Source organism: Panicum virgatum, chromosome 3K, assembly GCF_016808335.1.
Source record: "Panicum virgatum strain AP13 chromosome 3K, P.virgatum_v5, whole genome shotgun sequence".
NCBI classification, from domain to species: domain Eukaryota; kingdom Viridiplantae; phylum Streptophyta; class Magnoliopsida; order Poales; family Poaceae; genus Panicum; species Panicum virgatum.
This window is the reverse complement of record NC_053138.1, coordinates 61,453,818-61,470,710: the sequence shown is the minus strand read 5'-3', so window position 1 is coordinate 61,470,710 and position 16,893 is coordinate 61,453,818.

The window sequence follows — 16,893 nt, the reverse complement described above, 5'->3', positions numbered from 1 at the left end:
GGAATTTCTACTACATGCATGTGTAAGTGAAACCATGTTAATCCATAAATTTCAAAATTATTAGAGTTCATTTGCTATATAACATGATTAATACTTTTTTAATCAACTTAATTCATCATATATAGTTTTTATGCTCAGAAAAATCTATATTTATTTCTGAAGTCTAATTTTGGTTCTGCAAGAATGCATGTCAAGTTTGAGCTCTAACTACTGAATATTGCTTTAGATAAAAATCATGTTTACTATCTCTTAAGTAGATTTACCATTTTTGTTCTGAGTAAACTAGGCCATATCTGATCATGATTTTTACACATGTTCTTATTTAGTGTATATTCTCACTATAATAAAAAGGTCACACACAGTACTGATCAAATGAACTTTGAAAAATTATGCTAACTCATGTTAAGTTTAAGGCATAACTAATTTATCTGGATGATATAAAGCTTGATAATTTTTCTGGAATATGTTTAGCTCATGACTAGGCTCTGGTAAAAATTTGAGAATCATATCCCTAGTATGACTCTCTGTAGAATTAATCTTATTTAATAGCTTGCTAAATTTGTTCATTTTGTCACCTCTGATGTATAAGTATATAAAATCTGTAAACATTACAGTACTGAGTAGATGCTATGTAGATGCATTCGTAAAATTTGTAGCACTATAACCAGGGTCAAACGTTCTGTGAAAAAAAGGTGAAGCAACTAGAGTAATCTACTTACATGAATTGTTATGGTTAATTGCTTTATGATTAGATGCTGAAATTTATACCATACATGCTAGAGTATCTGATCTGTGTTACATTAATTTTTCATCACTAGCTCATGAGTAAATTTGTTGTTATGAAATAGTGAAAGCATACTATGTTTTAATGATAAAAATGAAAATCAAACCCCACACTCATTCATGAAGAAACATAGTTGTGATTACTACTCCATAAATGACTGCCCATGGAATAAAATTTTGAGATCATCACTGAATTAACTTTTATTGGACTACAACTTTATCGTGAAGGAAAGAAAAATCATATCATGTCATAATAACACATCTTTGCATTAGCATATAGAATCGGTTAATCTCGCGGACGGTGAATACGAATTGGTGCCCGCTGACTCTCGTATTGATCAGGAGGTTAATTTGAACTGTGCTAACGTAGCTCAAGACCTGGGCCAAGCCCCAGAGGTTTCTCTGCCTGACAGTGCCCAAGAAGGCAAGCCCCGGTGCATAATCCCATTATTTTACGCATTATATTCATCTAACTATTTGTATATGTTGTAATAATTTTATTGCGCATTTACGTTTTCTAGGAAGTTGATCGAAAACTTTAGGTGCATGATCCCTAGGTACCTATGTTTGTTATCCGGATCTTTTTCTCGACTAGTTGCCCCGCTAACTAGGTACGGTAGAAGTTGTGACATCCCGAAAAATTTACCAAATAAATCACACGCTAAAAATTAATTTTTAATTTTCAAAATTCTTTCCGTCGTTGAGCTCAACCCTTCCTGTTCCCGCAATTCCCCGAAACCTTCCCCTGTCCCGACACCCGAATCCAGTCCCCACCCCATCACTCTGTTCCCCTCGTTCCGCGCACGCCACTTTCCGCCAAAGCCGCGACACGCGCCCGCGACCGCCGTGCACGTCCGACCCACGTCGTGGTCGCTGCCGAAATTTTCAGCGCGAATCTCTCTCCTTCTCTCTCTCTCCCCCCTTTTTCCTTTTTCCTTTTCCTTTTTCTCATTTTTCCTTTTTCTTTCCTTTTTCTTTTCCTCCCTCCTTCTCTCTCCTTTCCCCCGTTCCTCCCTACCACGCACCGCACGTCGCAGAGCAGCTCGCTGCCCGCCACCGGCCGCTCCCCGCCCTCCCTCCACGCGCGCGCTCTGCCCCGGCCGACCCCACGTGCGGCACACCCGTGCCTGCTGCCCACGCGCTCTCCTGCTGCCGCTTGCGCGCGCACCCCGCCCTCGCGTACACGCGATGCACCGAGCTCGCCGCGCCGCCTGCTCGCCGCCGACTCGTCCCGTCGACGCACAGCACGCGCACAAGACCGAGCGCACCACGCGTTCCACACGGCCGCGCCGCTCGCCGTGCCGTTCGTCGACCTGAGCATCACCACCGCCTTCCTGTGTCCGCCCTCGCCGCCGGCCGCCCTGTGTCCTGCACACGCACACTCACGCACCATGCCGCTGTCTCGCCGCTCGAGCCCGCGCGGCGACACACACAGCACCCGAGGCCCCTCCACGTGCCTGCGCGCCTGCCCGAGCCGTCACTTCGCCCTGGTCCGCCGCGAATCGTGCCGCCGCTGCGTCGCGACACCGAACGCCATTAATGGCGCCCGCGCCGCTCGCCAGCCGCCACCACCGCCTTCGCTCCCTCTCCACCGCCTCTCCCTGTCTATAAATAGGCCTTCACGTCGCGCTCCACCACCACCACGAACCTCACTGCCGCCGCTAACCCCCTCACCAGCTCCCCAGCGCCGCCACTCCGAGCCATAGCCGCCGCCCCTCGCCAGCCACCGCGGAGCCGCCTCCTTGCACCGTCTCTGCTCGAGGTAAGGAGGAGAATAGGACCTCCTCGCCTCCCTCTTCCTTTCTCCCCTAACCCCGACCGCCGCTGAGCCCCGCAGTGCCGCCACCGCGAACACTAGAGCCGGCCGCCGCACGCCACCATGGCCGCGCATCCACAGGCCACCTCCGCCCAAATTAAGTGGGGGAATCGACCCACCGCGACTCCCTCTCCCTTTTCCCCCTCCCCATGGCCGCCGTCACACCCCGAGGCCGCCGGCCCAGGTGCCACCGGCGACCCCGGGCCCCTCCTCTATTCCACGGGAGGGAGGAGGGAGAAGAAAGGGCATTTTGCCCTTAACCCCCTACCCTTCTCCCTATTTCTTTAAGAGTCCTCCCACCTCTCTAGTTCGTTTATAAAAGATCCCTTTTCTATTTTTCCTGTTCGCAAATAAACCCTTCCACCATAAACCTAATTCAAAAAATGCCCCTGCACTTTTCCAGAGTGACCCTGAGTTTTTTTAAAATTACAACCAAGCCCTTGCCCCTCAAAAATATTTACAAAAAGGCCCTTGAACCCCCGCTCGATCCCTAAACCTCTCTGTAACCTATCATTTCATGCGCCAAACGACCCCCGATCGACCTAAAACTTTATCATGCCAATCCTAACATAGTTTTGGCCATGCCATTAGGAAACCGCCCTAAAATATTACCCCTATCACCATATCTTAATTATTTCCGATTCGAGCTCAACGATAAAAACTTTTATTTCTTTTTCTTGATTGTGTGTTTGTTTGTATACGCCGTAGATCACGGTGTGAACGAAGGAGATCCCATCGATGAGCAATACTGTAAGCCAGTGAACGAGGACCAGTTCTGCGGCCCCGAGCCCGAAGGACAGCACCTCGATCAGGACTTCCCGGAAGGCTTTGAAGACGGCAAGTTCAATCCCATCCTTTGATGCATGTTTTGTCCCAATTTTTATAAACACAACCTATTGGCCTGTTTTAGAAAATTGCATATGTTTTGCCTGCTGAAAACATGATTGGATAGCCACCCCTTGATTTGTTATGACCATTCCTTGATCACCTAGATTAATGTCTGAATGTGTTTTGTTTGGACGTTAATCGCTGCTAGAATGCTTAGGACCTTATACACAATACAACTTGTTTTAAAAAGAAAAAAGTGTGAGTGTGCGGGAAGGGAAAAATGTGAAATTTCGAAAGATGAGTTTAGACGGGATGGATGGCATTTCTGTGTGATTTGCCGATTGGTGTGCTCGTGCCTGTGTGGCAGAGCAAGGAAGGGAGATATCCATCTTGTCACAACTAAGGACCGAGTTGGTGTGTCATCTCACCTAACTCCACTATCGTGCAAACCACTCGACTGTTGTATGGGCAATGGCTTAGCATAAACTCCACTAGTTAGTCTGATAGTCATCAGGAGAGATGAGAGCAACGGGTGATCAAGGAGAAGGGCCCGTGATGGCTAGTCAGGTCTAGCTAAGGTGGGTAATGGCTTTGTTGGGATCTGCACCGATACTAAGGTGATCGAGCTGCGGTACCCCGCTTGTGGGTAAAGTTGCACACCTCTGCAGAGTTAAAATCTATTCGAATAGTCGTGCCCACGGTACTGGGCGAGTTACGGTGTGGTCACGCAACTAGTGTTTCTGTTGGGATGGGTTGGCGTGAGTTGTTTTGGGAAAAGTGTCCGGCAGTTGTGCCGTGTGCTACGGCAGATGAGGAGTCCGGTAGCAGTTTAAAACTTGGATCCTGTGTGGATCAAGACCACGTGTTACTCAAAAACTGGTTTTGGAAATGCTTTCTTTCAAATAAACCCCAGCATCAAAATTAGCTTTCCGCAAATTAAACCCTACCCTTATCCTTGATTTACCATGTGAATTATATTCTGTTTATATCCCCTCGGTGGGTGTGATTGGACTTGCTGAGTACGTTTGTACTCACCCCATTCTTAATTTTTACAGAGGAGGATCCAGACTTCGTTCCTGACGACGCTGAGTAGGGGTACCGTCCTGCACCCAACCTTGCCTGTGGATTAGGGTCACCCGCAGGAGATTCCGCATGGCGCAAGACTATGATGACCCCCTTTTATAATTAATATCGTTGTGTGGGTGTGGGTTGTAATCCTCACGATAGTGGCGCTTCTCTGCCCATTACCGCGTAGAGTTGTATGGTGATGAACCATCTGATGTAATAAATGTGTCATCAGCCTCCTGGGACTGATGTTGATATCACATTTAAGTCTTCTCTTATGAGGGGACGCTTCAGAAGTCGAGAGGTTTCCTGCATTTCGCGAGATTATAGGAGTTAACTGACTTTAATTCCTGCTGAAATATAAGGACAACGAGTGGGGTTGTGTAGTTGTGATACCCCGCTGGTGTAGTCGAAAATGGTTAAGGTCGCGGTGTGTGGCTCATTTCGTTAAGCGTTTGAAAATACTAGCCACATGCCGAGAAATATGGTAATCGGTAAGCTTAAGTGCCTGATTGGACCGGCGAGTGGAACGACCATTCACCCTCTTGGTAGAAGTAGGTTTTATTTTATCCGGACGTACGGGTGCAGAGTGGTCGGACTCTATAGTCAGGGAGGGTGACCCGGATCCACGGACTGGAAAGAAAGGGGAAAAGTTGCGTGGGTGAAAGCGACGTCGATCCCCATGCGTGTGTGTTGGGTTCCCCTGGCCAGGTTGAAATTCGATTCAGAATCGTCCGCCTCTCACGGCATGAGATTGCTTAACGTTTTCGGTCACATAGAGTAACAAGTGGAACATGATGATAATAATACTGCTGGTTGATTAAATGATTGCTCTACCATGTTTGTATAGAGTTAGATGCAAACTTAGAGCGGTTAGTTCAACTAGAATATGGTAAAGTTAAAATCTGAAAACAAGGATCAACTCTTAGTGGCGTTTTTGGCAAAACAAACCCCACCAACCAAAAAGCCTTACGTGTCTAGTTATCGGACTATGTTATATCCGGTGATGGGTAAGTCTTGCTGAGTATTTGTATACTCAGCCTTGCTTGTGGCACTGTTTTCAGGTACTAACTTCGAAGATCTAATTGCGAGTCTTACTTGGCCGTGTACCTTGCCTCCGGGCTAGTCTGTTGAGTGGGATGGCCCTTCAGCTGGTGCGGACCACCCTCCCACTGAGTGACATTTTTCATACGGGCTTTATCGATGCATCACACTTTTCGCTAGTAGTTGTTTACTCTTTCCACTACAATAATAAGACTTGAATAATTTGTGTAGTTCGGACTTCTGTAGTACTTTGCTACTCTGAACATGGTTTGTAATAAATTTCCTTTTCACTGCAATCACTCTGAGATGTATGAAATGTTCTGTGTTGTAATCTCTGGGCTCACCTTCGTGTGAGCGTTTTCTGCTGATCCTGGAATAGCATGGCTTTAATCGAGGCTTCACTCGAGGAACTGCCGGTGCGTGCCAATTTGGGTCAGAGTTGCCTAGCAACGAAGATCAGTGCACCCGGGCCCAGTTAGTTTGGGTGGTTCTGCCACAGCTGGCATCAGAGCTCGCAGACAGCCTCCCAGAGATGGCAGCCTCGGTTTTCAAAACAACAAATTAAAACTTGACTTCAAAACTACTAAAGTTTTTGAAAGAGTTCAGGATCTCCAAGGACAAGTCTAGAACGTAAAGCCCTAGGGGATCTTATGGGTATAATCAGGTGGCTTATATTGTATGGCTAACTTCCAGCACATTACTTTTCAATATCTAAATTCCGCAATTTAAATTCTGCAACTACATCGTCGCCACGGAGGTATGCTTACTCAGTCAGCTGAGGGAGTCTGACCTTCCCGTCGGTGATGCGAGCCGAACGCTGGAGCTCAAGCAGTGGCCTACTTGAGCTGCTGCCCATATACCAACTCCGGTTGATTATATGGGGAGTAATGGTTCGAAATTGGAATTCAATTCCCCGTCAAAGACGGTACTCAGTCAATACGTTGTTTCGATGATGTATGCTTAACGTTGTCCATACGGCGGGAATTGTATGGATGCCGGTCTATAGTGATCGGTAATAAATGGGAACGCTTTCGTGAGTGCTGGAATGAAATGTTCATTTTATATAGTGTCAATTTTCTGCAGGTACACTAACTCGAAATTGAATCCTAGGCTATCTAGCTATATCGAGTAGCTACATAGTGAGAGACGTAATATGTATGCCACCAAAGTCATTTGCGTAAGACCAAGATTACTTGACAATTCTTTTCCTTGGTGAGGATAGATAGGTTCCGCATTCATCCTCAAAATTGTCAGCAAATAAATCTTTGGAAGAAATCGCAATCAAATCGGCTAAAACCCTATCCTAAGGAGCATCTAGATAGTCTGCACATTCAGGGAAATTGGTTTCCACAAATTTTAACCCTCTGTTATATTATTCAAATCAACCTGGGGTAGTAATATTAAATGATGTTCCCTAAGTTATCAAACTTTTTTAAAAATTTGAGAATTTTTGAAGCCTTCTAGCTTGGTATTTGTGAATTTAGATCAATCCTGTGTAAAACTGTCAACTCTGAACAGACTGGACAAACTGAATTTTTTAGACCTTCTTAAGTTGTTCAAATGAAACATCTTTCAACATGAAAGTTGTAGATAACTAAATGATGAACTTACCATAAACATTTGAATTATTTTAGACAACTGGTTTGGGAGTTATGGTCAAAATAAACCCTCACTGGACACCCAGTTTTCCTGGTTGACGTCACTCTGAAAACCTGAGCATATCACCCCCTGGAGTCCGAATTGATCTTAGTGATGACTAGATGAATTGTTCCTTATTCTCATAGAGATTTTGTGTAAATTTTTGAGAATTTTCGGAGCATATTATCTATCATTTTGGCAATTTCTTTCAATGTCCAGAATCAGCTATTCCTTGTTTACCATCAGCTGATCCATCGGTCTTTTGTTGGGACAGATGGAAGAGCTACTGGTTGTTGATGAGCAGGGGCACGTGCACTCCGCTTGCTTGCACTAGGACAGATTTCCTCGCCGTCTTTGGGAGCTTTTGAGTGCAGCCGGTTACCTCCAGCCACCGATTTACGATGGCCACGACTTTGTGGCGGACGGAGTTCGTCGCTGCAGTGTGACGATGGTGACCCCGCAGCACCCGCTCAACGGGTGGGAGCCGATCATGACTCAGATGGTCGGTCACCATCTGCTTGACACTTGGGAGCTTACCGCCATGAGGGCGATGACCACTTTTTGCTCTTTGCACCCTCTGGAGGTGGTTCTGACAGCGTTCGGGTTCTTCCCTGCACATGACCCGGCAGACCCGCTTTGGCTTGACCGGATGGCACACGTGGACGTAGTCGCTACCCTCGACCCGGTCGGGGCACTTTGGACGACAGTGATGTGCTTAGATGGTCTCTATAGACTTCACACATTTCAGAGTTACGCCGTCGCTCAGTTGGTGGACTAGGCTCAGGCCTTGCACCTGACTATCCAGCTGAGAGACGAGCAGCTTCAGGAGGCTAGTGCCGAGCTCGAGAGCAGGGCTGCTCTTATCACCCAGCTCCACGGCCAGGTTCACGAGCTTCAGGACACGGTGATGGATCGTGACGCTACGATCATCTTCCTGGAGGACCAGTTTCACGACCTTCAGCTTGACTTGGATGACGCTCAAGCTCAGCTCCACCAGATGCAGGTTGATCCACCCGCACCACCCGGCCCGATGCAGGTGGATGGCGAGGAGGAGGAGCCTCAGGAGATCCAAGGTGTTTTGGAGATGGACTTTGAGGACCAGGCGCCGCAGCCCGCACCGGTTGAGGTTCACACTCCCGTGGCGAGTGATGCATCGGTCAATATGTAGACCGAGGCGATGTTTTCTTAGCTTTTGTAGACTCCTCTTAGTGTAGCCTACTTTTGGATCATGTCTACTAGGCTAACTTAGAGTTGAGTAACCCCCTTAGTACTGATGTTAGAAGTAATCAAGTGGAAATGAGAGGATGATGAATGTAATGAACCTCTAATGCTACTAATGTGAAATATCGGTTATCTGTGAAAAGCTGAATGCAGCAGCTAGTTCGAATTTTTATCCTCTTTTACTTTCTGAATTAGCTCCTGAGTTGAATACCAAAGTTGTTCCAAATTTCATCATTGAAATTCTCACAAAATTTCAGCTCAAACGGATTTGTATCGCAGGAGATAATCGCAAATTACAGAAGCTCTGTTTTCTGTAAAACAGAAAAACCAGAGGAAGAGTAAATGAATTTTTTGACTAACCTACTCTGGGAATCTGACTTTGTGATGACTACCAAAGTTGTAGCTCATGAAATTATCTATCTCCTTTAAAAGTTTCAAGTTTATATCATGTACAGAACTCCAGTTATGCGCGATTTCGTATCACCAGTTTTTCTGCACAACATGATTTAAGCGATTCCTATTACTTCCATGTCATTTTGAGTTGTATGTTCCATTTGAAATGATGATAATGTTGAGCCTAATGCAAAAGTACTCACATTTCAGATGGTTGGATCAACTCGAGATACCCCTAGTGGTTTTGGAGCCGGGGGAATGGCGATCCACCTCCACCTCCTCCACCAGTGGGTATCGCTGAGGTTCTTGCCGCCCAGACGGAAATTTTGCGGCAGTTGGTTCAAGCTCAGCAACAACCGCGGGGTGGGCATCATGCTCATCAAGCACAAGAAGCAAGCTACCAAGATTTCCTCAGTACTCAGCCTCCGCTATTCACTAAAGCGGATGAGCCTCTGGACGCGGACGCTTGGATTCGCACAATCGAGTCCAAGTTTTCTCTATTGACTACTCCTTGTTCAGAAGCGAACAAGACTCGCTACGCCGCGCAGCAGCTTTGCGGATCAGCTCGTATGTGGTGGGATCATTACCACGGGATGCTACCGGGTGATCATGTGGTGAATTGGAATGAGTTCAAAATAGCTTTTCGGGCTCATCATATTCCAGATGGACTTCTTGACCATAAGCTCAACGAGTTCTTGGCCTTAACTCAGGGCACTCATACTGTATTGCAGTATGCCCAGGCATTCAATCAATTGTGTCAATATGCTGGACATCACGTGGATACCGACGCTAAGAAGCGTGAACGCTTCCGTCGAGGCCTTAGCACCAAGTTACAGGAAAGGTTGAATCTTGTCCGTGCGGACTCTTTCAATGAATTGGTGAATATGGCTATCTCCCAGGAGGATCTTATTTCTGCACACCACGCTGAAAAGAAGCGCAAGGCACCCGCTGGACCCTTGAGTGCTTCTGCACCGAGGTATCGCATTGTGCAAAATACTCCAGCTGCACCCTCTCAGAAGGCCTCTCAGCCAGGGCGTTGGATTATTCGTCCTCCTCAGCAGCAGCAGCAGACTCGATTCGGGCTACCTTAGCAAGCTCGATTTGCACCTCAGCAGCAGCAGACCGGCCCTAGGCCGAATACTCAGCAAGCCGCTCGCCCTGACAGCAATAACCACTGTTTCAAATACGGGAGTCCGGATCACTTTGCCAAGATGTGCCCCCAGGCGGGACAATCTCAAGGGCAGGCTTCTCGCAGAAATGATCAGAACAAGGGCAAGAAACAAACCATTCAAGTCAGGCAGGGCCGACTTAATTTCACCAACTTGGCTGACCTTCCAGAGGGAGCACCAATTATGTCGGGTACATTCTCTATAAACCATCACCCCGCAGTTATCTTATTCGATTCCGATGCATCTCATAGCTTCATTAGTTCTAAATTTGGAGCAAAAGTTGGGTTAGATTTTTGTCACACCAAATGCTCTTACATGATATCTACTCCTGGTGGTAAAGTAGCATCCAATCAAATGGTTAGAACCACACCGCTTAAGTTGGGTAGTAAAACGATTTCAACCGATTTAATCCTATTACCACTAGAAGGAATTGATGTTATCCTAGGAATGGAATGGATGAATAGACATGGGGTACTATTAGATATCTTTTCCCGAGCCATTGAAATAAATTCTTCAACTCATGGTCATTCGGTTCTATATTTACCTCATCACCAATGCAACAACTCTTGTGCCTATGCCATGAAAGATATTCGTCTCGAAGATATTCTTGTAGTCCGTGAATATGCAGAGGTGTTACCGGACAATTTACCTGGTATGCCGCCGGACCGGGATATCGAATTTTTCATTGAACTTCAACCTGGTACAGCACCTATTTCAAAAAGGCCGTACCGAATGTCACCAAAAGAATTGGCTGAACTAAAAATCCAGCTGCAAGAACTTCTGGACAAGGGTTTTATTCGCCCAAGTGCTTCACCTTGGGGCTGTCCAGCATTGTTCGTAAAGAAGAAGGATGATAGTATGAGGTTGTGTGTTAACTACCGGCCTCTCAATGCGGTGACCATCAAAAATAAATATCCACTTCCCCGCATTGATGTACTGTTTGATCAGTTGGCTGGAGCAAAGATCTTCTCCAAGATTGATCTTCGTTCGGGGTATCATCAAATTAAAATCCGGCCTTGTGATATTCCCAAGACCACTTTCTCAACCAGATATGGCCTCTATGAATATTTGGTTATGTCTTTCGGTCTCACCAATGCTCCAACTTATTTCATGTATCTCATGAACTCGGTATTCATGCCGGAACTTGACAAGTTTGTCATGGTTTTTATCAACGACATTCTGATCTATTCCAAGAATGAGGCGGAACATGAACAACACCTGTGTATTGTTCTTCAACGTCTCAAAGATCATAAGCTGTACGCGAAATTTTCCAAGTGTGAATTCTGGCTGGACACAGTCAAATTTCTGGGTCACACCATATCCAGTGAAGGCATCTCAGTTGATCCCAGCAAAGTACAAGAAGTGATGGACTGGAAACCTCCTACTTCAGTTCATCAGATTCGCAGTTTTCTCGGCTTGGCGGGATATTACCGCAGATTTATTCCGGACTTCTCCAGAATTGCAAAACCCATGACAGAACTACTAAAGAAGGATGTCAAGTTTAAATGGGATGCGAAGTGCGATGAAGCATTCCATACATTGAGAGCACATCTAACCACAGCACCAGTCTTAGCTCAACCTGACAACAACAAACCCTATGATGTTTACTGTGATGCGTCAGGTACTGGTCTTGGTTGTGTTCTAATGCAAGACAATCGGGTTATAGAATATGCTTCCCGAGCTCTTCGGCCACACGAGCTAAATTATCCCACTCATGATCTTGAGCTAGCCGCGGTTATTCATGCTCTCAAGATTTGGAGACATTATCTTATGGGCACTCATTGCAATATCTATACCGACCATAAGAGTCTCAAATACATTTTCATCCAAAGTGAGCTGAATATGAGGCAACGAAGATGGCTGGAATTAATCAAAGATTATGACCTGGAAGTTCATTATCATCCGGGCAAAGCTAATGTCGTAACCGATGCGCTCAGTCGTAAGGTTCCCTGCAATTGCCTTTCAGTGGAGTCGTATATTGACACATTGTGTGCTGAAATGCAAAAGCTGAAATTGGAGATCATTCCTCAGGGTTCTCTGACTCATATTTCTATGGAACCGACACTTTATGACAAAATCATCATGCCACAATTACATGACAAAAGTGTTGGTATCATCAAACAGAAAGTATTAGAAGGCGAAAATAAATACAAATGTTTCCGTGTGGACCATAAAGGAATCTTGTGGTTCGAGGATCACCTAGTCGTTCCCAAAAATCATGAGCTGCGGAAACAAATCCTGGACAAAGCACATCTCTCTAAATTTTCCATTCATCCGGGTAGCACCAAGATGTACCAAGATCTCAGACAAAATTTCTGGTGGACTCGCATGAAGAGAGAAATTGCTAAATATGTCCCAGAGTGTGACACATGTCAGAGAGTGAAAGCTAGTCACTTGAAAGTTGCTGGAACTCTCCAACCTCTGCCAATTCCGTCCTGGAAATGGGAAGATATCAGTATGGATTTCATCGTGGGCTTACCGAATACCTCTCAACATCATGATTCCATTTGGGTTATTGTCGACAGGCTCACAATGACCGCTCATTTTATTCCAGTGCATACTGAATATCGGGCCAAGAAATATGCCGAAATCTATATTGATCGAATTGTCTATCTACACGGTGTACCCAAAACGATTATCTCGGATCGTGGTACTCAGTTTGTGGCAAGGTTTTGGGAGCAGCTCCAAGAGGCTCTCGGAACTAAATTAATTCGAAGCTCAGCTTACCATCCACAGACTGACGGACAGACCGAAAGGGTGAATCAAATTCTCGAGGACATGCTTCGAGCATGTGTCATCCATCATTACAAGAACTGGGACAAATGTTTATCCTTGGCTGAGTTTTCTTATAACAACAGCTATCAGGCCAGTCTGAAGATGGCACCATTCGAGGCCTTGAATGGTCGACGGTGTCGAACTCCTTTGAGTAGGTCCCAGACTAGAGAACGCAAAATATTTGGACCCGAATTAGTGGTCGAGGATGAGGAAAAGGTAAAAATAGCACAAGCAAATCTCCGAGCAGCCCAGTCTCGGCAAAAGAGTTATTTTGATAAAAGAAGGGATCCTTTGAAGTTCAAGGTTGGTGACCATGTTTATTTACGAGTATCACCAACTCGAGGTGTTCAACGTTTCGGAGTCAAGGGCAAGCTAGCACCTTGCTACGTCGGACCATATGAGATCATTGAAGAATGTGGACCCGTGGCTTATTGTCTGCGACTTCCTTCACGACTCGCATCCATCCATGATGTTTTCTACGTATCCCAACTCAAGAAATGTGTCCGAGTTCCGACCGAAATCATCGATCAACAGGAAATTTTGGTGGAACCCGATCTCTCTTATGTTGAATATCCACTTAGAATCTCGGATCAAAAAGAGAGAGGTACTCGTCAAAAGGTGGTAAAAATGTATAAAATTCAGTGGTCTCATCACACTGAAGAAGAAGCCACCTGGGAGATGGAAGATTATCTCAATCGACAATATCCGGGTTTTCTTAACTCTACCCCAGGTACCTTACTCTCTGTCCCAAAATTCAATCATCCAATCTCGGGGCGAGATTCTTTTTAAGGGGGGTAGGTTGTGACATCTCAGGTGTCAGTACACTTAAGTACAGATCACTGTACCCAATTAAAACTTAAAAGAAGAATGTGGGAAATTAATTCAAAAGGGGAAAGGTCAAATAAAGTCAAACTACACAAAAGAAATTAAAATCAGAAAGAAAAATGGTGAAAACTTACTCAAAATACAATTCAAAAATGTGCACAAAAATTAAGTTGGCTCATGAGAAGTACTTTAAATGACATGTGCTCAATTGAACTTTCAGTCAAAAACCATCAAAAATCTAAATAAAGTCAAAGTCCTTTTGTGCAAGTTTGGAAATTTAAAAAAAGTTCAAAATGTGAGTTTCAAATGAAAATTTGCATAAAACAAAAGTTGTAGATCTTGAAAAGTTATGCAAAGTTGGTGTTCAATACTTTTTCGTTTGAGCCCTCTAAGAAGGAGATATTTTTAGTTTACCGAGAGGTCTCTGAAATTTCAGAAATCACAAATAGGCCCTCATCTTCATCTCCCCTCTCTGTTTCTCTCTGCCTCGCCGCTGTGCGTCCGTACGCCGCCGGTGGACCTCGTCCACGGCGCGTCCGCGGCCAAGTGGACCCGAGGGAGCTCTCCAGCGCCACCTGGCCTGCCTCTTGGCACCTCCCCACGCTAACACACGTCCTCGGCGCACTCCCGAGCCGCCACGCCGCCCCGCCATGCAGCTCGCCGCCTGCTCGCTCCGCCACCTCGCCGCCGAGCCTTCCCAGGCCAGTTCGACCTTCCCCAGATGCCGTTCCCCTCGCCCAGGACTCCTCTCGCCTATAAATAGCCCCAGAACCCCCGCCGTCGCGCGACTTCCTCTCTTTCTCCCTTCTTCCACCGTCCGCCATGGCCGGCGAGATCTAGCTCGCGCGGACCGGCCACCACCGACCCACATTGATCCATCCAACCACCCCAGCAGCTTCGCCACACTCCAGTTAAGCTCCACGCACGCTGAATCGATCCAAACCCATCCCCGTCGCCGTTCCCCTTTCGCGCCGCCGCAGGCGAGCTCGAGCTCACCGCAGACCGGCCCACCCAGAGGGAGACCGTGCACGAGAGCTACCCCAGGAGCTTCCTCACACTCTCGCGGTGCTTGTGCAAGCGACGTTCCTCTAGCCCGAGCCCTGCTTCGCCTACACCACCGGTGACCGAACTTCTTCTCCGCCATTAGCGCCGGCGAGTTCGTCTCCGGCCATCTTCCACTTGAACGTCTACAAGGGTGGGTGTTCCTCGAACTCCTCTCTCTCACGCGCCTCCCCGTTGCAGCCCCGGTAAGCCCTTCCTAGCAGAACACCACCGGCAAGATGCAACGGCGGAGAAGGCCGGCGAAGGACCCGGTTGTAATTTATTTTTTTCGCTCGAGGGTGTGTTTACAAGTTTTCCAGTGTTTGGCAGTGAACTTCTAAAATGCATAACAAATCACAAAAAAATCGTAAAAATGCAAACTCAACTGATCTGGAATCCTTGTAACAAGATCTACAAGTTTTGTAACAGTAAAATCTGTAGAAACTCTACCAAATTTAATCTATGAAAAAGAATAAGAAAATCAACCCATGCATGTTCAGTAAGTTCCACTCAACAAACGACCTTGATTTTTGAATATGTTATCACTGATGGAATTTTAAGCTCACAGTAAAAAGATTGCACCCATCTAAAACTGTTATCTTGTTGGAACAATCAAGATTCTCAAATCTGTTGATGACTTTCACGATTTAATACTGGAAAAAATATACATGAACTTACTCTGGAATTTCTACTCATGCATGTGTAACTGAAACCATGTTAATCCATAAATTTCAGAATTATTAGAGTTGATTTGCTATATACCATGATTAATGCTTGTTTAATTAACTTAATTCATCATATATAGTTTTTATACTCAGAAAAATCTATATTTATTTATGAAGTCTCATTTTGGTTATGTAAGCATGCCTGTCAAGTTTGAGCTCTAACTACTGAATATTGCTTTAGATAAAAATCATGTTTAGTATCTCTTAAGTAGATTTACTATTTTTTTTCTGAGTAAACTAGGCCATATCTGATCATAATTTTTTGACATGTTCTTAGTTAAAGTATATTCTCTCTATAATAAAAAGTTCTCATGCAGTACTAATCAAATGGACTTTGAAAAATTATGCTAACTCATGTTAAGTTAAATGCATAACTAATTTATATGGTTGAAATAAAGCTTGATAAATTTTCTGTAATATTTTTAGCTCATGTCTAGGATCTGGTAAAAATTTGAGAACCATATCCCTAGTATAACTCTCTGTAGAATTAATCTTATTTAATAGCTTGCTAAATTTGTTCATTTTGTCACCTCTGATGTATAAGTATATAAAATATGGAAAAAGTATAGTACTGAGTTGATACTATGTAGATCCTTCCGTAAAATTTGTAGCACCAGAACCCATGTCAAACATTCTGTGAAAAAAGGTGAAGCAACTAGAGTAATCTACTTACATGAATTGTTATGGTTAATTGCTTTATGATTAGATGCTGAAATTTATACCATAGATGCTAGAGTATCTGATCTGTGTTACATTAAATTTTCATCACTAGCTCATGAGTAAATTTGTTGTTATGAAATAGTGAAAGTATGCTATGTTTTAATGATAAAAATGAAAATCAAACCCCACACTCATTCATGAACAAATATAGTTGTGATTACTACTCCATAAATGACTGCCCATGGAATAAAATTTTGAGATCATCACTGAATTAACTTTTATTGGACTACAACTTTATCGTGAAGGAAAGAAAAATCGTATCATGTCATAATAACACATCTTTGCATTCGCATATAGAATCGGTTAATCTTGCGGACGGTGAATACGAATTGGTGCCCGTGGACTCTCGTATTGATCAGGAGGTTAATTTAGGTACGGTAGAAGTCGAGAGGTTTCCTGCCTTTCGCGAGATTATAGGAGTTAACTGATTTTAATTCCTGCTGAAATATAAGGACAACGGGCGGGGTTGTGTAGTTGTGATACCCCGCTGGTGTAGTAAAAAATGGTTAAGGTCGCGGTGTGTGGCTCATTTCGTTAAACGTTTGAAAGTATTAGCCACATGCCGAGAAATATGGTAATCGGTAAGCTTAAGTACTTGATTGGACCGGCGAGTGGAACGACCATTCACCCTCTTGGTAGAAGTAGGTTTTATTTTGTCCGGACGTACGGGTGCAGAGTGGTCGGACTCTGTAGTCGGGGAGGGTGACCCGGATCCACGGACTGGAAAGAAAGGGAAAAAGTTGCGTGGGTGAAAGCGATGTCGATCCCCATGCGTGTGTGTTGGGTTCCCCTGGCCAGGTTGAAATTCTATTCAGAATCGTCCGCCTCTCACGGCATGAGATTGCTTAAT